At 39.4% G+C, this 21,272-nt stretch overlaps 1 protein-coding gene across 11 annotated transcripts in view; it reads right to left on the bottom strand.

The window, feature by feature from the left end:
- LOC117426174 (poly(rC)-binding protein 3-like) overlaps nucleotides 1-3,967 on the bottom strand; it is a 106,172-nt gene extending 102,205 nt beyond the window's left edge. For 10 of the 11 annotated variants that reach the window (XR_009330542.1, XM_059033485.1, XM_059033486.1 and 7 more), the window contains exon 1: nucleotides 3,722-3,965. The gene's annotated coding sequence lies outside the window, so the exon portion shown is untranslated. Of the gene's footprint in view, nucleotides 1-3,721 lie in introns of all 11 variants that reach the window. The other variant, XM_059033494.1, reaches the window with a different exon arrangement.
- Nucleotides 3,968-21,272: the final 17,305 nt, after the last annotated feature.

The raw sequence follows: 21,272 nt of genomic DNA, 5'->3' as shown, positions 1-21,272 counted from the left end.
TCTAGAAATAGAATACAACTTCCTGTTTTAGAGGTGTAAGAAATGTATTTATTTTGTTGAAATGTGCAACTCAAAGGAGTTGCCTCGTAAATGCAGAGAATTTGAGTTCATTTGAATATATAATCAACTGAGGTTGATAACATATTATTAGTTTGGTACATCACATCTAAACTAAAGTAACACGGTAAAACTAATTTGCTAAATTACTTATTGGAATGTTGGATTCCGTTCTGAATGGGAAGTTGAATTAATTCTCGTGCATATTGACATGATCAATTACAATGAGAAACGGGTATTGTTAAATACTAATGCAAAGTAGACACTTTGTGTGATAAGCCATATTTAATATTAATATATTAACCATGTATGCTGGCGCATCCAGTAAAGGCGCTCCTCGCAGGATGTGCCCTATAGCCTGGAGATCGCAGGTTCGAATCCAGGCTATGTCACAGCTGACCGTGACCGAGAGTTCCTAGGGGGCGGCGCACAATTGGCTGAGCGCTGCCGGGGTAGGGAGGGCTTAGGTCGGCAGGGGAATCCACGGCTCACCGCGCATCAGCGACCCCTGTGGCCGATAGGGCGCCTGTGGCTCTGCAGCGGAGCCGCCAGATCTGTGTTGTCCTCCGGCACTATAGGTCAGGTAGCATTGCTGTGGATCTGCAGTGCGAAAAATGACGGCTTGGAAGGAGCACGTTTCGGAGGACGCGTGTTTCAGCCTCCGTTTCCTGAGTCGGCGGGGGGGTTGCGAGCAGTGAGCCGGGGATACAGATAATAATTGGGCATGCTAAATTGGGGTGAAAACCGGGGTAAAAATAATTGGCGACAATTTTTTTTTAAAAACCATGTATGCTAATGATATTATGGTCGTTGTAAGCGTTTGACTATGGAATCAATGAACTGTACACTTTACGCCTATCTCTAACCAATAGCCTTTCCTTTCTGTAATATTGGATTAGTGGTGCACCCCTTTTTATTCTTAAATAAACTATTGTTTTATATTTCTGACATGTTGTGTGAATGTCGGTTATTGTCTAAGGTAATCAGAGTTCTACATGATCCCACCAAACTATTATGGTATGTCTCAGTTATTAACATTTGGACGTTCTTAAACAGAGTGCCTAGAGACCAATATTATATTTAAATAAATTGTATACCTAATTCACTACATCAGCCTGGTAGGCGGCAAAGAACACAACTATTTACATGAAATGTAATAGTCCTGGTCCCCCCAGTTCAATGTAGCACACAAAGTCCCACTCGGCAGTACTGTGAGACCCGACACTACAGTACATAATGCTTGTATATGAGGCTGTGTGGTCCAGTGGTTAAAGAAAAGGGCTTGTAACCAGGAGGTCCCCGGTTCAAATCCCACCTCAGCCACTGACTCATTGTGTGACCTTGAGCAAGTCACTTAACCTCCTTGTGCTCCGTCTTTCGGGTGAGACATAATTATAAATGACTCTGCAGCTGATGCATAGCTCACACACCCTAGTCTCTGTAAGTCGCCTTGGATAAGGTCGTCTGCTAAATAAACAAATAATAATAACATGTTTTCAGTCTTGGCAGGTCAATCCCATAGAGTTTTTAAAAAAAGTTTTAAAAATAAAATTACAAAAATAGTCACCGAAGCTGGATAAATTGAATGGAAGTGAATGACAGGTGCGATTTATGGAATCATTTTGTTAGCTTCAATCACTTCACAGAAAGATTGCTTGCTTGCCAGAGCACTCAGGTACACTTCTTGCAGACTATACTATTACTATAACTGATATGTTTTCCTTCTCAAGAGAGAAGTAGATAATTATTGTTCACTTTTGAGCCTATTTATTTATTTTACACATACAGGATACATGTTTCTTTATTTAAACAACATCTTTATCTTCAACAGCTTTTAGTAAAGTACGCAAAGACCAATTTGCTATATTTGGTCAATGACATGTACTTTGTTGACTAGTCAACAAATATGTGAAAATGAGAAAGCAAACTATTGGTATATAGCTGGTTACAGGATGCACAACAACGATTTCTGGGTACACTGCTTGACTCATTGTATGCTTTACACAAAAAGAGACATCCCCAAACAAAAGCACTTGACAAGGGACATTGCACACTAAGACATAGCCCCAGTTACAGAGAGAACGACACTTGACACAAGGCTGAGCGATGTGATATGTCTTGGGGAGTTATAAATTAAGAAGGGTTTAACTGGGCCTTTTCCATCAACAACCATGTTCACATATTTTAAGTTGAGCCAATTAAAACTCCACCCAGGTCCTAAATTATTTTCCTATTTGGACAATGTCATCTTTTAAAGCTGCAGTAGAATGGCCCGTCTGGAAAATTGGGAAACCCCTGACCTAGTATTTGAACATTAAAAATTATAAACTTCTTGATGAACGAATTAAAAAAAAAACTAAATTCTTACAACTTTTACAAAAAATGTATAGTAAATAGGATATTCCCAACGCAGACACCCAGAAGTCTCTCGAGACATAGCAACAGAAAATTCTACCACTGCTCCAGAAAGAATCGTGGGGCAGCAACACCAGAGAAAAAATAAATGATCAAACCAGTAGATTTCCCCCACAGCCATTCACGCAGAGACACCCTGCTCACTACAATCTTCTACTTTATAGGGGTCACATCTTGCATTGGTGGATTGTGCTGTGTTTTTCTTAGATTCTCGAACATACTTGTACACACTTAAGCAATTAGTCTGCAGTATTGATTTTTCAGATGACATGTGCATTCCATAAAAGGTTGCTGCGCAAGCAGAAGACTTTCCGGTAAATGCACAGGACTCAAATTTCATTGGCATACTGGCCCTCGATGAATGCAGCCCACTGTTTCTGAACCAGCAACTTATGTTGCTTTACCTAAATGGTACCCTGATTTAGCTCTGGACAATTCTTTATATAAGCCATTTAGTCTTCAAAATGTTTTCTTACATATCATTAAATAAAAACTGTATTGTCAAGCTTCTTGTCAAATCTGTCTTTATTTTCATTAATTAAAATCTCATGGACATTTCCTACTGTGGTGCATACTATGCTATTATTTATATTGTAACATTTATCAACCAAAGTTTAGATATTTTTAAACCCAATCACACAAAACATGCCTTACAGTGACCCACAGCTACAGTTAAAATATCTGTATCCAACTTTGTTCCTTGGTTTAAATTTCTCTGCATGCTATCAGAAACTACATTTGCTATCCAGTTGGTTTATATTTCATAACGATAGTTCCAGCTGCATGGACACAACCCTCTTCCCTCCTTGAAGGCTTGTAAAGGTTCTAATTAAATATGTCAAAAATAATAATGAAAAATGAAAACCATGCAGGCACATTTAACTTCAATTTAGACCCTGGAGAAATAAGAAACATTTGAAAAACCAGAGCTAAATAACAGCAAATGTGTCAGGGCTAAAGACAACGTATTACATAGGATGCTATGTACACTGCATATTTATAGATATGACGCTATATAAATATATTTGAAAGCAGTTCATATTTAAATTCTTAACTGGTCCTCATTTTTTCAAAACAGATCCACACAGAAATGTAGACTAGGGAATATTAGCTCTCTGCACCAAAAAAGTGTAAAACCAGGAATAAAACTGCTCTCGTGAACACTAAAAGAAATACTGGCACTTTAAATTGTTGCACGTTTTGGCTCTAGTGTGAGCAGTTTTAAAGTACATCTACAGTACAGTCTTACCTGGTTCAGAAGGCATAGTGAAGTTTAGGAGGTGTCCCAAAGGATTGTGGTGGGTGGAGGGTCCGGGAAGGTTTGGGTCAGTCCGGTTTGAGATGGGTGCTGGTCCGGGAGGGAGGAAAGGGTTGACAAGGAACAGGGAGACAGGGAAAACCTGAGGGGGGAGATGAGAATGCTGTGTTCTCCTCTCTCTCTTACTCACAAGCAGACAGCAACACCTGCAGTCTCTCAAATAAAGGGAGAGGAACCTTAGCACACACAGCAAAAAAAATAAAAAAATCCCTGCCCACTGTAGCCCGGAAGCCAATCCAATCCACCAAAACACTGCCACAAACAGCCAATCAGAAGAAAACCTGTCAATACCACAGCCAGTTAATGCAATTGCTCATGTCCAATCAGAATAATTAAACAGGAAACAGCAGCCCCCTCCCACACGCCATAGTACTGATGCACAAGAACACACAGCCAACAAAGCTGATTTAAGGATGCAACCAGACATCAGAGTAATTAGATTGTGAAACACTTATCCTAAGACAGGAACTGGAGTGCTGTTTGTGCAGATTGCTGGAGGAATCAACAAGAGGAGTTTCAGGGGATTCAAACAAAACAAGGTTATCATTTGAACATTAATTTACAAACAGAGGGACTGTGTCCTTTATAAGGAACCAGACCTGGTTGACTGTCCTGTCTGATTACATTACCTACTTGTATTGTCAGCTGCAAGCAACCAAAGTAAACATGCGTTCTGCTGATCATCTCCAAGCTCCACTGTACCTCAGGGAAAGGGTAGGGTTTTTTTTTTAATGCATTTTGCAGGGAATGCATTTGGGGATATTTTCAGTCATTCTGTAGGGACACAAGCTTCTTCTCTTTAAACTTTATTGTCACTGCATCACCTTAGTCATCTTTTCTAAAACCACCTCACATCAGAGTGTCAGTGTATAAGCTTTTAACTACAAGTGCTCAATCATGAATTCATAGGTAAAACTATACATTTCACCTGTCTTAAGCAGACAAAGATGACATGTTAATTCCCTTTCATGTCAAGTAAATTCAGGTTACAATGTAAAATGATCGAATCAGCCAATCAGGTTGTGAGTGGAGTGATAAGATAATAAAGGACCCAAAAATCCTGAAAATGGCTTAAACATAAATTTCAAGCAGTAAAAGCTATCCATTCTAAAACATAACCTTGAAGGGCAAAACCATTTGATTGGTTAAGAATAAATATCCATTGCAGATGTCATTATTTGTGAAAGACTGACTTTGTCTTTCGTTAACTGTTGCCTTCAATTATCTAGCAGGTTATGTATGCTGAATCTGTCAGTATAATTACAGATACCTTTTAAAATTCTCAGTATTTCAAACCATTAACTGCTCAACTTTAACAGGCTATTGCCTCATCAGCACTGTATTTCAGGTATAAAAAACTAAATCACAGATAACATTGAATAAAATCTACCCATATTTACTAAAACTGACAACTTATCTCTTTCACTATACATGTACTTGTGGGAGGGGAAAAAAATCATAAAAAATGCATGACAACTGCAAGGAGATGTCCGTTTGGATTTGCATCTAGTCGGAGAAAATTGAGCTGTGCACACTGTTGAAACAGTAGTGCTTGCCCTGCACTGAGAACATCTGCACCTGCCAGTCACATACTACAGCAGATTAATAAATGATCACTTATTAGAATGGAGTGTGGAAACTAAAGAGGCTTGAAGTTTAAAGGATTTTAGCCAGTGGCATCACTAGGTGGGGGTGTGGGAGTGTTAACTCCCTACCGGCATTTTAGATTTGGGGTTGTAGAATAGCATAAGCTGTGCTGATTTCTATCCGAGCAGTACAACATCACTATAACAGCAGAATGTTATTTTCCAGATACCTGACCTGTATCAGGAACCTTTCTTGCTGACAATGCTGTGGTATGCTAAAGGTTCTTCTCGTTTTTGTGTTTAAAAGTTAATATATGTATGTAGTGCCTATTATTTTGTAAGAGATTTTTTCTTGTGCAGTTTGGGCAAGAGAACTGTGAAGAGAAACTGATGACATAATAAGAAACACTGAACAAATACAACTACCTGGGAATGGATCCTTTTTATTATTATTTTAAAAAAATAGTACAAATAATGTACCTTTTTATTCGGTGGGTAAATATTGGGTATATATCAGATATTGGCAGGGAGAAAGGGGCGAGATATTAAATATTTTTTCTAACTGTAGTTTTTAATAACATTATTGGTGTATAGATGTTAAATAGCATCAAAAACACAATTACATTTAAGACCCACATCCAAATCCAAATTTCTGTTTTCTGAAATCACGGTTCCCTTTCAATTTGAAGACGACCACCAACAATACTTTTGGTATATGCCTGCTTCTCACCGCAGTAAGGTAAGGTACTAACCTGTCCAGTTGCTGTGATGAAAGTCCTCTCACTCGAGTTTACTGGCGTTCCCCTGCTTTATTTTTGAAAAATATTGCTGGAAGTCAGTTTGCCACTTCCCTGGAATCAGTAACTCAGCTTCTGTGAACTGAGCTATAATCGTTGCGCAATGTTAATCTTTCTTTTTTTTCACCAGTCTACATCGCCTGCGTCGCAGTCTGCTTTCTAACCCACAGCATCTGTGGGTTCTCCTGCTATTTGCAGTTAAAAAAAAAAAGAGACGCATGATTTCCTCCACCGGAGCCCGGCTCTGCCACGTCCTGCTGATGAGTCCACTCTGTGCTTGGCCTTAAAAAATAATAAAATAAAAAATAAACTCTTCAGTCTACCCGCTTGCATTGAGGACTGTTCTACCCCACAGCTCGGCTGTTGAGTGTGTGGGAAGTGTGCCCCGCCCATGTATGTATTATGTGTTATATGTTGGGTGTGGTGTTAATGTTGGTGTATATATGAAGTTCATAACTAAAGTTTGGGAGGATGGTCAGACACCAATCTCCGCGTCACCAAATTGAATCATTCAATTTACACATTAGCTAATTAAGACTGTTAGCACTATAAATACCCTCTTCACTTACCTCTCATTTGCGTTTCGATTTCATCGTACATGCACGCATCATGGACAACATTCTGGATTATTCTGTTTCGTCAGATGATCTGTTTGCCGTTTCCCCGGAGCTGAGATCCACTGAACCAGTTCAACCATATTCGGGGATATTTACCACTCCAATCTTCTCTGCCCAGGTGTCTGCTTCTCCAACCAGTTTAGGATAGGTCCCTTTGAATCCCCTCCTTTACCAACCTTTCGCATTAACCCTATTGGGGTTGAAATAAGGAAATACTCAGGCAAAAAGAGACCTTTCCGCTCCCCTTAACTCCACCACACCCAGCATCAATAGTTTAACCCTTAGCAGTCCATTTATTCAGCGCGTCTCAGGTGCGTCCGGTCCAATTTATATTCACATGCGCAGTTTATTTTAGATGCGCTGTTTAAAAGTATTTTTTTTCACAGTAAAACAGGGTTAAAAGACACTGCATATCAACAGGACACTCAATACTGCATCTCCAGCCCCGCCCCAGCTTTTTCGGCTTCTCTTGGATTCTATCGGTCTCACTCAGCCATTGAATGGGTTTCTCGACTTTTTCCGGAGAAAAAACGACTAGAGACCTGTGCTTTACGTTTTTTTTTGATGATGTTGGACAGGGTCCGACATTGGACCGGAAAGGGAAAATTGTAATGTCGGACCTGGTCCGGTATAGGATCGAAAAGGGTTAATCCCTCACGAAGATTTCTCCCTGTAATATGCAACAATCGACCACGCTATATCCTTAATTAAAATTGCTGGGAAAAACGGATGGCTGGCTAAAGCCGACATATCAAATGCATTTAAAATCATTCCCATTGATCCTGCGCTCTGGCACCTCTTCAGAGTACAGTGGCTTTCCAAATTTTACTTTTCTGTTTGCCTGACGTTTGGCTGCAGAAGCAGCCTCAAGATATTCGATACCCTGTCAGAAGTGATGTGCTTAACTACCGCATTCCTCTTCTGCTGCATCTCCTGGATGATTTTCTTCTCATTGATTTTTCCCCACGCTGCCCCTGCCCAGAACATAACGATCCTCAAATCATTATTTTCAAATCTCAGCATCCCCCTAACATCAGAAAAGATCTTGGGTCTTCTCACTTCCATCGAGTTTCTAGGCATCACCCTGGATTCCCAATCATTTTCAGCCTCGCTTCCCCGGGAAAAAATAGATTGTATTGTATCTATTATTTCCACTTTACTGTCCAGTCCCCCTCCTACCAAATGTAATCTTCTGTCCCTCCTAGGCCATTTAAACTAAGCATTGAGGATAATTCCTCAAGGAAGAGCTTTCATCTCCTACCTTCTTCTCTTGATCCCTTCCATTGATTCCCTCAACGATGTCATACTCCTGGATCCTTTTGCAGCGAGGAACTCCGCCTGTGGGAGCTCCTACTAAAAGAATGGAACGGCATTACTTTCTTTTACGACAACTGTCTCCTGCTGCCTGAAGATATTCAACTGTTCACAGATGCAGCTCCCTCTCTCAGCTTTGGAGGATACTACAAGGAAAAATGGTTTTCTACTCCATGGCCAGAAGAATTCAGCACCATTGTGCTCTTAAGCATTAGTAGCCTGCCCAGAGGAAGGGCAATTGGATCAGCCACGGATTCCCAGAGATTTAATTTCCCAAAAATTGATTTTGTTTTCCTCTCCTGCGCGCTGATGATAATTTGTTAAAGGTTGGCTAAACCTTCAAGTGGCTTGTTCTTTTGGGGGTCTCTGCCTCGTCCTGTCAGTCAGGCAGCGAGCCCTCAAACCAATTTAGGTTTAATGTCAAATTAATGTGTATTTACAACATAGTTCTCTGTAAAATCTCATACTCTGCATTCTCCACAATAAATATTTGCATTAAAACATTTTGTGATTGGTGTTTGTCCCGAACTACTGAAATATATATTGGTGCATGGGATATAAATGGCGCTGTGGAGCACGAGTGATTTAAAATATATAGTTGTATTTAGGCACAAGGATTGCACAATCACTTCACGTGCAGATAAAATGTGTATTAATATGTGAGCATGGGGAGTGCACAGATTAGTTCACGTGCAGATGTCCCGAGATTCCAATTGAATGATTGATTAGCAATCGAGTCTCGGTATAGCTGCATAAAAGGTGCAGTGTCTCACTCGGAGATGTGTGTTCGTGAGTGGAGAACGGGTGTAGAGAGGAGGTAAAATAATAAATAATATAACAATTGCTACTGCATCACCTCAGCATGGTACTTGTTTGTTTAGTGTTCGTCCACTGTGTTCGTCTGTTTGTTTTGGCCACCGGGCCGTTTTGTTTGTTTAATGTTCTGTGTTTTGTTAAAACCTTTTATTTTGATTTATTAAAAGCACAGTGGACACGAAGCACCAAGGGCATACTACAACGCTCCCACCAAAAATGTGAGGCATCTTGGCAGGAAGCCTTAATGCTCCGTTCCCGTGCTCCGGTGCGGGATAGAATGAGACGCTGGCATGCACCCGTGGCACGCATGGTGACTAGGACGGTCCCAATCCCCACTGCCCCAAATGGTGACCTGAGGCATCGCCTTCAGGCTTCCGCAGCAGCTACCAGCCAGGCCTACCCACAACACAGGGGAGCACCGGACGTGGGGCCCCAATGCAACAGCGCTCCCAGAGGCAATTCCACCAACACCCCAGGCAGCCCCCACAGCACACTCTACCACAGACTCAGCAGCCCAAGCAGGGCCCCTGAAGGCTTGCGGCCTCAGACCCACCCTTTCACACAACACCAGCTGCAATATTGGTGCAATTCACCTCAGACACTTGGGTGCTCGCTGCTGTACACACTGGTTACGCACTTCAGTTCCGCGCGGGTCCTCCTCCCTTTCGAGGGATTGTGGTTACATCTGTGAGCGACCCTCTCCAGGTCTCAGCCCTCAAGTAAAAAGTAGCTAAATTACTTCTCAAACAAGCCATCTGCTTCTCAGGGTTCTACTGAAGGTAGAATTAGACGGCGCAAAGTACCGGTGCAAAGTACAGTTTACTTGGGACTCCTGCTGGACTCCTTTGCAATACGAGCTTACCCGTCAGACGACAGAGTGGCCGCCATACAGAATTGTCTATCCCTGTTTCAGCAAGGATCGATAGTAGCTCTGGTGTTGTGGCCGCAGCTTCATCAGCCCTCTAGCTGGGATTACTCCATATGCTCGCACTTCAGGCGTGGCTCAATACCTTCCGGCTACATCCCAAATGTGACAAACACCGTCGGCTGACCGTGTCTCGCACATGTTGGGAAGCCCTGCACTGGTGGAGGCAAGCCTCTCACCTGCGTGAAGGTGTAAGGATGGGGGTGATCCACAGCTGTCAGGTGGTGATGACAGACGTATCCAACTTAGGTTGGGTAGCAGTCTGGGTAGGCAGAAGAGTCTGCGGGTCCTGGTCGGGCTGTTGGATATCCTTGCATTTAAATGCGTTGGAACTGTGAACGGTTCACCTCACTTTCCAGCATTTTCTCCTAGCGCTCCAAGGGAGACATGTCCTTGTCTGGACGGACAACATGTCAGTATTGGCATATGTCAACCGCCAGGGAGGACTTCAGTCCCCGGGGTTACATCGCATAGCCTTCCGACTACTGACTTGAGCACAACAGAACCTGCTTGCCCTCTTGCCCTTTAACTCTTGCCCTATAGCAACTATTTTGCAAGTCTGCAAGAACTGCTGGAAGTGGGTAAATCCCCCTCTATGCTGAAAGTGTACCCAGGCACCCATTTACTGGTGACCTGTTTTCTGAAGGTCACTTGACGGTTACGTCCACCTAGAAGGGACGTCCTCCTCGAGTGGAGTCTAGATCATGTACTGGAGGCTCTCACTAAGGCCCAGTTTGAGCCTACATTCCATAGAGTTGAAACACCTCTCTATGAAGACAGCCTTTTTGTTAGCAATCACCTCCGCCAACAGGTTCTCTGTGCACAGCTCCTGTATGCGCGTCTGGGATGACGGAATCATTACGTACGAACCCAGCCCTTAAGGTGATTACGGCTTTCCACATAAATCAGTCAGTGGAGTTAGAGGCAACTCCCTCTGCCCGGTTCGGGCATTGAGATGTTATGTTGACAGGACGAGAGCTCTGTCTAAGTCTGACCAGCTCTTTGTCTGTTATGGTGTAAGGACCCTGAGTCAGGCCCTCTCAAAGCAGTGGCCGTCTCACTGGATTGTGGACACAGTTTCGACTGCATATACTAATGCCAGCCTACCCCCACCTGGGCGGGTGGCCACACACTCTACCAGAGGAGTGGCTACATCATGGGCCCTTTCGAGGACCCTCATTGTCTGGCATATGTACGCCGACTAGCTTGTCTACCTCGCAAACTTTCACCAGGTTCTACTGACTTAATGTGGTAGATCCCTCAATGCCTTCATTAGGCACAAGGGTCCCTTCGCGGGTTCGATGCAAAAGAGGAAGTGAGCTCCGTGGAGTGACTGTTTGTTCCCTCAGAAGGCAGGACCAAGGACGGCACTCCCCGGAGTGGCTTATCGGCAGCTCTGATATAAAATGCTCAGTGAATACCTGACCTGTGGCAGGCATATCCCAAAAGTATTGTTGGTGATCGTCTTCTCTTTTAGGGAACCAGGTGTAACATTTAAAGTTTCATATAAAAACGTAATCATTAAATGCCCTGTCCCTGAGTAGCCAGGGACTGGTCAAGCAGGATAAAGATCTGGTCCCTTTGTAGTTCAAAGGACCCTTTTGTTTTACCAGTGTTGTTAACATGGGGTTTATCAAACCCAATGAAAGACCAGTTCTCGCAAACAGACAACTGGGGCTGGTGTCTGCTTCTATCACATAGACAAGATAACAAATTGGTTTATTTTATGGCATAGAGATCAGTTGTTACCTCGGGCTGAGTACCCTTGATTATGTATAAATTGCTTAGCTAATTAAAATACTGGTTACGATCACAGGTCTCAAGCATGGGCCGGCTTGTTCTTCAAAGACTTCAGCTGGGCGACTCCAAGAAGGGGGTTGGTTTTGTACTGTATTTAAAACCAATGTATTTCTGTATTCTGGACCCTCTTTCATCAAGCTCACCTGACGACGCTGAAGGGTCCTGTAGGGTCAAACCTACAGTATTGTTTTGAAGATTTCTCCGTGCAAGTTTGTATGTGGTTACGGTCTGTACTGTGTATCATTGGTTTTCCCTCTGTTCCGGAATTAAACTGTTTTTATTGAAAATCACATCAAGAGGACTAGAATTATTATTTTTGAGAAATAAACAAACCTATTGATTTCTTACACAGGGTTACATCCGTAACCTAACCTTTTTATTGGTCCAAATAGGCATTTCTGTCTTGGTTGACACTTGGTTTTATTCTTTATGTTTCTAAAAATAAAGCTTGTGGAACTGTGTTATGAGCAGGGGTGTCATTTCAGAAAAATTCTGTGTGTTTGTGGGGGGGGGGGGGGGTGGTTTGTCAGCGTAAACATTCTCTGTCCCACATACATCATGAATGAAAAAAACAGGTAGTAATTGGGCCAGTTTATAACGAGATAGCGTGCTCCGCTTTGTCAACATCGTTCTTATTCATAAAATAAATAATACAAAATGTGCAATGCAAGTATTTTTAAAGCACGGCACTGATTTATAACATACACGAAAATGTTGTTCCACTAAGTCTCATTTTATAGTAATAAAGTGTGTAACATTACGGTTGTCATTTTCACTGAAGCTTTTGTGTTTTACACGTGGGTAAAGGCTTAAACACTAACTGAATTGCTGTGATGACAGCTTCCGATATCACAGTAAAGTAAACATTTCACAGTTACATACTGTAACTGTTGCTACATTAAACAAATAGCGGTAGGCCTACAACATTTTTTTTATCGTTTTCCAGTTGCAGCTAGGGATACTGGACTACTCTTCAGATCATTAAAAAAAGGGGGCTTTACAAAAAAAGCCAACGGTAAGAATGCAGTCTATATATTTTAGAGCGTCCATCCAAATACATCTCACAAGATTTGATACATACTTACAACCTCGAGTTAAGTTTGATATATTTCACCTACTTTTCACAAAGAATTACACTTTGTATCAAATAGAAACCAATTAACATAAACTGCTAAATAAGCACCACATTCCTGTGAATGTCAAAAGTAGAAATATGTAGCAATGTTTTAAATAACATCTTTACACAGATAATAACGAATAAACAAAAATAAAAGGGGGTAGTGTCTCGCTTTCATTTGTCAAATTTGTCAACACCAGCCTGTAAGTCTAATGTTTTTGCCGAACTAATACCGACATTTGCATACAGCAAAAATATGTTAGAAAAATAAATCCAAGGTCTGGGGTTGGGCAACTGCCCCCCCCCCTGCCCTATAGCAAATGACTCCCCTGGCTATGAGCGAAGAATTTCTGTGGCATTTTACAAGAACACACTTTCTCTTGGGATTTTGTAGTTCAATAATGCACTTCTATGGGCGTTTACATTCTGCTTCAACACTGATGAGAGCAACTACAGGAATATACATTGAAAACCTCTTGATGTGATCACATTTTGACTCCTTCATTCTGATCACAGTAGATTCAATAAAGCAGTAAGTTAAGTGTTTTTCACTCTTTAAGAATTGAAGAATGTTTCTTGAAGAAACAGTGCTCACACCAAAGTGGATTGTTCATGTTCTTCTAATACGCTTTCAAAATGTAAAAAAAAGAATGCAAATACTCTTTAATTCTTTAGCTGTAAAACAAAAGTATATTCATACCATATTATAGTTTTATAGGGAGTAAAATAAACGTTTCTCTGTACAGTAGGGTGTGTGTTATTTATGTATTTATTATTTCTTAGCAGATGCCTTTATCCAGGGCGACTTACAATTGTTACAAGATATCACATTATTTTTACATACAATTACCCATTTATACAGATGGATTTTTACTGGAACAATCTAGGTAAAGTACCTTACTCAAGGGTACAGCAGCAGTGTCCCCACCTGGGATTGAACCCACAACCCTCCGGTCAAGTCCAGAGACCTAACCGCTACTCCACACTGCTTGTTTGTAAATTCTGTTATATGAACAAATATGAACCTGGTCATTTTTGCCACTGAATATATTTCAATGTTTGTTTGAATATACAAAAAACAAATGTACATGGAACAACAATCCTGATGACTTTTTAAAACCATGTTGTCAATACAGATCTCACAATCATTTTACTTCCAAGTACCTAATGGACGTAAGTGCAACAGGGCGGAGGCTGGGCACAAACAGGAGCGATGCAAGCGAGCGTCTTAACCACAATGCAAAAGAGAGCTTTTAACCTCATCTCATTCAGGAGTACACTGAATACATTGACAACTGTGATAGTTTATGCCCATAGCAAGTTCTTCAAGCAGCTCTTAAGGTTATCTAGATGACACTGAAGAGTTGATGTTTTGTACTGGTGGGTGAATACATTTCACCAGTTGGCAGCTTATCCCTTGTGTTCATAAACCTTATCATTCAATGAGCTGTCTCAGTGCACTGTGCTCATACTGTGGTTTTGTTTACCAACACTGCACTTGAAAGAATGAGTTAAATATGTTTGGGTGTTAACACAGCGTGTGCTTCAAGGAAAACCATGCAGGGTGAGTGACAGTTTGATAACAATGAGAGGTTTACTGTATGTTGATTAAATACAGCCGTAAGCAGTTTTCACATATCCTTTTAAATTAATTTAGAACTTCAAACACTCAATTATAGAGGTAAAAAACATCAAAGAAAGTCAAGCAATGTTTTAGGGCCATTTTATGCTTTATTATCCATGGCAGGAGAAGATATCTCTGGCAATGGGGATACAGTGGAAGCACTCATACCTATAAAATTGTTTTTATATATCTGGAAAACCGCATATCTAGTTGTGAAGAAATCTGATAATAGCATGATTTAAGTTTTTTTTTTTTTTTTCGTTAGTTATTATTTTTATTTATTTTCCCCTAATATTAAATGTCCAGTTATGTTTGTTTTTTTTTTCTCCTCACCGCAGCGACTCCCCACACAGCATAGACGTTCTGAGGGCATGTGAGCATCCTCCAATCTCACAAGCCTAAAGCCAGAATCAATTTTACGCCGAGCAATCCAGAGGAGGTGGGCGGGCTACCGATCCTGGAAAATAGAGATCAGCCCTGCTTCTTATCCACTCTGAATATGCTCAGTGTCTGGCCAGTAGGGTTCGCTGTTGTGTGATGAGGAGAATAAGTCCCTGCCGGTTTCCCATCCCCACCCCAGGGAGCATCAGAGCCAATGTGACGCCCCCTTCACAGTCCCCAGCAAAGTTCGGCCTCTTTGCACAGCCTGGACGCGAACTGTCCAGGCTGTATGACTCATCCAGCGCTTTAAGTGGATGAGCCACTCGGGGACCCCAGTCCATCTGTATTTCTACACTTTCACTGCATGTGTCTTGAGAACTGTGAACAGGATAGCTTCAGTGATGACGTCAGACCAGAAACAGACTCAGGAAGTAGCAGGTGAAACTGAGCGCTACGGCGCTCAGCGTATTTATTAAATAAACAAAACAAACAAAACACCAAACACTAAACAAAAAGGCACAATGGGCAAACAAATAAACAAATAAGTATCGTGCTGGTGTAAACCAGCACGCTTAGCAGTTGTTTTTAAGCTCTCCTTGCTCGCTCTCGCTCTCGCTCTCCTGTACTCTCCTCTGTACACTCTCCTCTGTACACTCTCCACTAGGGTAGAGAGCTGCAGGTTTATATAGCAAGGTTTGTTGCAAGTGCATGCGCACATCCATTGGGGACCCCTGAATAGCCAGCAGCATCGGGCCGGAATTGGCATTTCATCGGCACTGTCGGCTCGCATCGCCGTCGTTAACCAGTAAATCGGGCCAGTACTGGGCCACTGTCGGTACCGTCGTATAATGTTCTCAACATTATCGGGCCAGTTCTGGCCCGACTCTGGTGAACCTGTTGCATTTTTTTTCTTTTTTATATATTTATTTACAGATAGTATGCCCACTTAAATGTATTTTCATTCAGAATTGCTTTTTTAGAATAACACCAGATATCAGTGACTCCGGTCCAGTACTGGCCCAGAGACTCTGGCCCGAAGCCGCTCGCCGGAACTGGGCCAGTGGAACCTACCGGAGCATGGCCAAAAGAACGGACTCATTCAGTGTACCTGTCTAAATTGAAACCTGTTTAAATTCTAAACCTACAAATTAAACATTATTGTGTAACTAGCAGATGTAATAATAAAACTGGTATATTTTTTATTTCTATGTCCATGTTTTAAACTTCTTAAGTTAGAAGATCATATAACAAAATGTTTGTCTGTCAACGACCTGATAAACTCGCTCACCTTGTTCAACACGTCTAATACATAACAAGAGTCCATGAAGCCAAGAGGAAAACAATTGTCACATGACTGCTGTAGCGTTCAAGACCTTATTTGATTGGCTAGATTACGTGTCAGTTATATTTTAGTTAATTCAATCAAACTCTTTTCAAGGCGGGAAGTAAAGCATATAAACCACTCAAAGGAGAAATGCATCGAAATGCATGCATTCCTTTACATGCAAAATGAATAGAATTATGCATCAACACCATCAATAAATCATTTTATAAAGATGAATAATTTTATAACAGCCTATAATAATAAGAAGGATGGAGGAGGATTTTTCTTCACACTTCCTTATTTTATTTCACTAATTTTGAAATAAAGATTAATACAGTTTCATATAATGTCATCATGTTTTTAACAAGCTGGTTTTATTTTTGTTGTGTTTTAAATAAAACCTTTTATTATTATTATTATTATTATTATTATTATTATTATTATTATTATTATAAACCCTAGGTTAACTTTTTTGGGGGTAATTCACAGCACTGATAGTTTATCTATGTAATAATTATTATTATTAAATTTAAATATCAAACTGGCTGTATGAAGTTTAGTGATAGAGCATTTGATAAAATAAAAAAAAGATGTGCATGCACGAGTTCATCTCCTCAGTAGTTTAAATCAAGTAGATGCTCGAGCCAATTCGCAGATGTTGGCGACAGTTTGAGAGAGGCAGATAGATAGATAGATAGAGATAGATAGATAGATTAAAAATAAGTTTATTGAAACATCAGTTAATGGTTTACAAAAACAAGCAAGAAAAATTATTATAGAGATAGATGGATAGGTAGATAGTAAGTTACCGGTAGATATTTGGCTGACGCCAGGAAACGCAGCACAGATAAGGTAAGTATTGTATACTTTAGTTGGTAATGTATACTGTAGCTATACAACCTGGAAACTGTAAAGTAAGAAAAGTGTGCCGTGTTAAAAAACGACAACCAAGTAGTTCAATTGCCCTTTGTCAAAAGTGTCAATGTAACGGATTAATCATTATTTTTTTGTTCATAATTTATATTTATGGGTTTTTAAATTAGATCGTCATTTACACTTAACTAGAAAAAAACTGAGACCGGTGTTGTAAGTTTACCTTAGAGACTGAACATCTAGCTGCGAAACTGGGGTGCTCGCCGTTTTGTTTACCTCAGATACTTAACGTTCCAAAACGCTTGCCTTTAATTGTGTTTATATAGCTGCCCAACGTTTCGATATGTTGTACATGTCTTTCTCAAGGGAGCCTATATATATATATACACAGTGCCTTGCAAAAGTATTCAGACCCCTAACCAATTACTGAATTACAAATGGTACACTGAAATTTCGTTCTGTTTGATATTTTATTTTAAAACACTGAAACTCAAAATCAATTATTGTAAGTTGACATTGGTTTTATGTTGGGAAATATTTTTAAGAAAAATAAAAAACTGAAATATCTTGTTTGCATAAGTATTCAACCCCTGTGCTGTATATCTTGTATAAGAGAAAATCTTTTAATCATATCTTGCCTCTCAGATTGCTATTTTATCATATGACAAATTCTGTCATAATAAAGTTGTGTGCCCTTTATTGTATGTTGCTCATCACTGACTAAAAAAAATATAAGATGTTTTGTCCCCTCAGAGTGTCTTTTTATCAATTGAAGTCCATCACATAAAAGTAAGTGTCACTGTATAACTTGCTTGTATTTCAGTAAGCTTTGTGTGCCCTTTATGGTGTATTTTCTATGTTTATAATTCTTATTTAACATTTTTTTTTGCTATGTCTATGACACAGTTAGATTACTCTGCACTTAAGTAATGGGAACACGGCATGTGTCTAATGTATGTGTGCGTGAGCTAGTATGAAAAGTCTAGCATTACATGACACACCTGGGGTAATCACAGCAAAATAAAAATGTACTCAAACTTTAGAAAGTTATCAGCATTCTCCAAAACAATGTATCTTCTAAATTACACTAAATTATATGCTGATAGTATTTACAGAATTGATTATGATCTTAAAGATAGACAATACTGCTATAGCATGCTTGTGTATTTCTGTGTTACAGTTAACCTCCTAGTACACATTATACTTTCCACATTCTAGAGCTTAATTTGGTGATTTACAGGGAAGGAAGGAATAAATAAATAAACAAATGTTTCCCCCTGGAAATCACCAACTTCTGACTTCATTAACATTTAAAATCATTACTAATTAAGCTCTAGAATGTGAAACCGGTATCCTACTTCAGTGTTACACAGAACAAATTCGATATATCCTCATCAGAGCATGTTTCCTTCACCTGTTAATTGTCACAAATTTACTGCAGTGTAACTGGTTTAGTTAATCTCCCATTATTTGAACAGTATGTATTTCATCATCGAATTCACAAATACGGCAGAAGTTGATGTGGCACCTGCTTCATGGGTGTCTGATGGAGTGTGCATGTGGCCACCCTACCAAAAATTATTATTATTATTATTATTATTATTATTATTATTATTACTAAATTTCATTATACTTTTAGTAAAGTATAAAAATTCCTTAGGGAAGATGGTCAAGAAACAGTCTAGTTATTAATGTCTCTGTTTTCCTGCTATTTTTGGTGGGAGATGCCCATTACAAAAGTATTCTTATGGAAGATGAACACAAAAATAAAAATATTACAAAATAATAAAAATATTACAAAATAGAAAAACAAAAGTAATTTGACTATCTTTTATGCTCTTTGCCATATGACAGAAACTAAGCATTGACATGTGTTGTATCTATTGTACAGGCAATCATCCCAATCTTCCTTACATACATCCCACAATAGGGAGCTATTTGGGCAGAATCCAGTAGAATACTATAGAAACTATAGAATCTTGTAGGGAAGTACATGACTTAACAGGGTATACTAGATTTGGCAGGATATACTGTTTATACGATGTACTGCAGGATCCTGTAATATGTGTTTTATAAGGGCCTGACAATGTTTAAAAGTGTTTGTGCTGTATATTACAGATACCTATAATTTAGCTCGCCAGAAGATGCCAATGTCGGAAGTCACTTCCGATCTACAAACTGATGGACAAAATGATCAAGTGCCAGCATACAAAAAAAGAAAGAGATAGCAATTCTGAGAATTACAAAGCCTAATTGCTTTTGTTACATTGCTCTACAAAAGTTTATTATTATTATTATTATTATTATTATTATTATTATTATTATTATTATTATTCTATGACTGGTCTTGCTGATTATTTTATTTAACTTAGGGTTTTTAGCCAAGGAAAAATGCTTTATTGAGCACTTAATTGAGCACTCTTCCACTTTTCACATATTTACTGTGATATGTTGTAATCATGTTATATTGCTATGAAACTACAACTCCTACTTCTTTATCTAGAGTTCCAAGGAGAATATCTAGCAGTGAGGATGAAGTGGATGAAGATTCATGGAGACAACTTCCATCAGCTCCCAAACCACTACCTCCACAATGGAGCCACTTCCTGGGAGCGGTTTGTCTGGATGGCAAACAAATCAAAGAACTAATGTTGATGCCAGAACAAATAAAACACTGCCATGTTCCTGTAAGTATATACTGGTAGTTGATAAGTCCTCTTTATAAACTAGTATGTAATTATCCTTGATTTTCAAACAAGACAGAAAAAAATATTGTCATCTCCACCTGTAGCATATTCTGTATAGTGCTTGACATGAGACATCGTGGGTGATGCAGGATAGGTGCAGTGCAAAACAATACGGCCTCAAACTCCAAATGGCCTTGTGGCCAGGCAATTATTTTGCACTGCCAGCTTGAAATCAATGCAAATTAATCAACGTGCACATTTTATAAACAGAAATTATGATGAGGATTGCAATGAGTGCTGCCTGTGCATCAGGTTATTTAGTGGCCACATTTACAGTCCAGATGTGAGATAGAAGAGCATAAACCAGTATGCGAGGTATGAAAACATGTGGAGCACGGAGATCAAAACAAATGATGTCGCTTTGGATAAAGGTGTCAGCTAAATCTAATAATAATAATAATAACAATAATAATAATAATAATAATAATAATAATAAATAATAATTGTGACAGTGTATATAGATAAATATGATTTAAATAGTTAGCAGAGTGCAAATTTGATTGGGGCTGCAGAATGCCAGGTTAACACCATTCTCGACATACACCGTATTTTTAGCAGCCGCATATCAATTACAGTAAAATACTTTTTTGAAATTAATTTTGTTTTTTGTTTTTCAGAGGTAGAAAAAGAGATTCTGGTGATGCTGGGGACAATTAGGGAACAGCAATGAAAGCATTCTTTAATGCTGAACCAGACTGTAAACCACTTATTTTCAGAATCGAATACAATTGAGTCACCTGAAGTTGAGCTCCCAATTGCAGAAATTGCTTCCCTTTTAGAGCTGGAAGAACAGCTCAGGGAAGATAGTGTCCTGAAAAACAGCTTGGTAATTCACCCTTTTTTTAATTTCAAAACACAATAAAATGCTGTTTCTGTGTGACTGTTATGAATGTTATTATTGTTTAAAATATGACGTATAAAAATGATAATAATGACTTACAAAACAAATCAGATTTTGCAGATTTGGGTCTGTTTTAATATATATATATATATATATATATATATATATATATATATATATATTAATATATTTACGTAGAGACACAGTTATCACTGCCAAGTTAGAAGAAACATTGAAGTAATGCTGATGTGACATGACTTAACCTTTGGCCAAATTTTAAGTATTGTCTCAGTTGTACTAAATGGTGAAAGTGAGAATAACAGCTAGTACACAATGGATAGCGTTAGGTTAGTTGTTAAGAAAACGTCACAGAAGCCTGAGATGGGAATATTTTCTTATAATTTAATTACTATGATTTCTAATACATGGATATTAGCATTTGTAAAATAAAGACAGTAAATGTGAGTTAATATTTAAATTGAGTGATTAACTTAATGTAATGAACAGTAATAACATTTTTGCATGTGTTTTTAGTTTATATTTAGGGTTCAACGATCAAATGCAGTCCTCCAGAGCAGGGGTCCCCAGTCCTGGCCACAGGGCTTTCAGATTTTCATTCAATCTGATCACTAAACTATGTGTAATTGCCCAGACTACATAACCGATCTTGAGAAATGTACTCAAAAACGTTCTAATTAGTCCAGCACAGTGCATCCACAC

This window comes from Acipenser ruthenus, chromosome 11, assembly GCF_902713425.1.
Source record: "Acipenser ruthenus chromosome 11, fAciRut3.2 maternal haplotype, whole genome shotgun sequence".
In the NCBI taxonomy this organism is placed as follows: Eukaryota; Metazoa; Chordata; class Actinopteri; order Acipenseriformes; family Acipenseridae; genus Acipenser; species Acipenser ruthenus.
The sequence above is the reverse complement of the archived record's forward strand: the minus strand, read 5'-3'. Positions and strand labels throughout refer to the sequence as shown.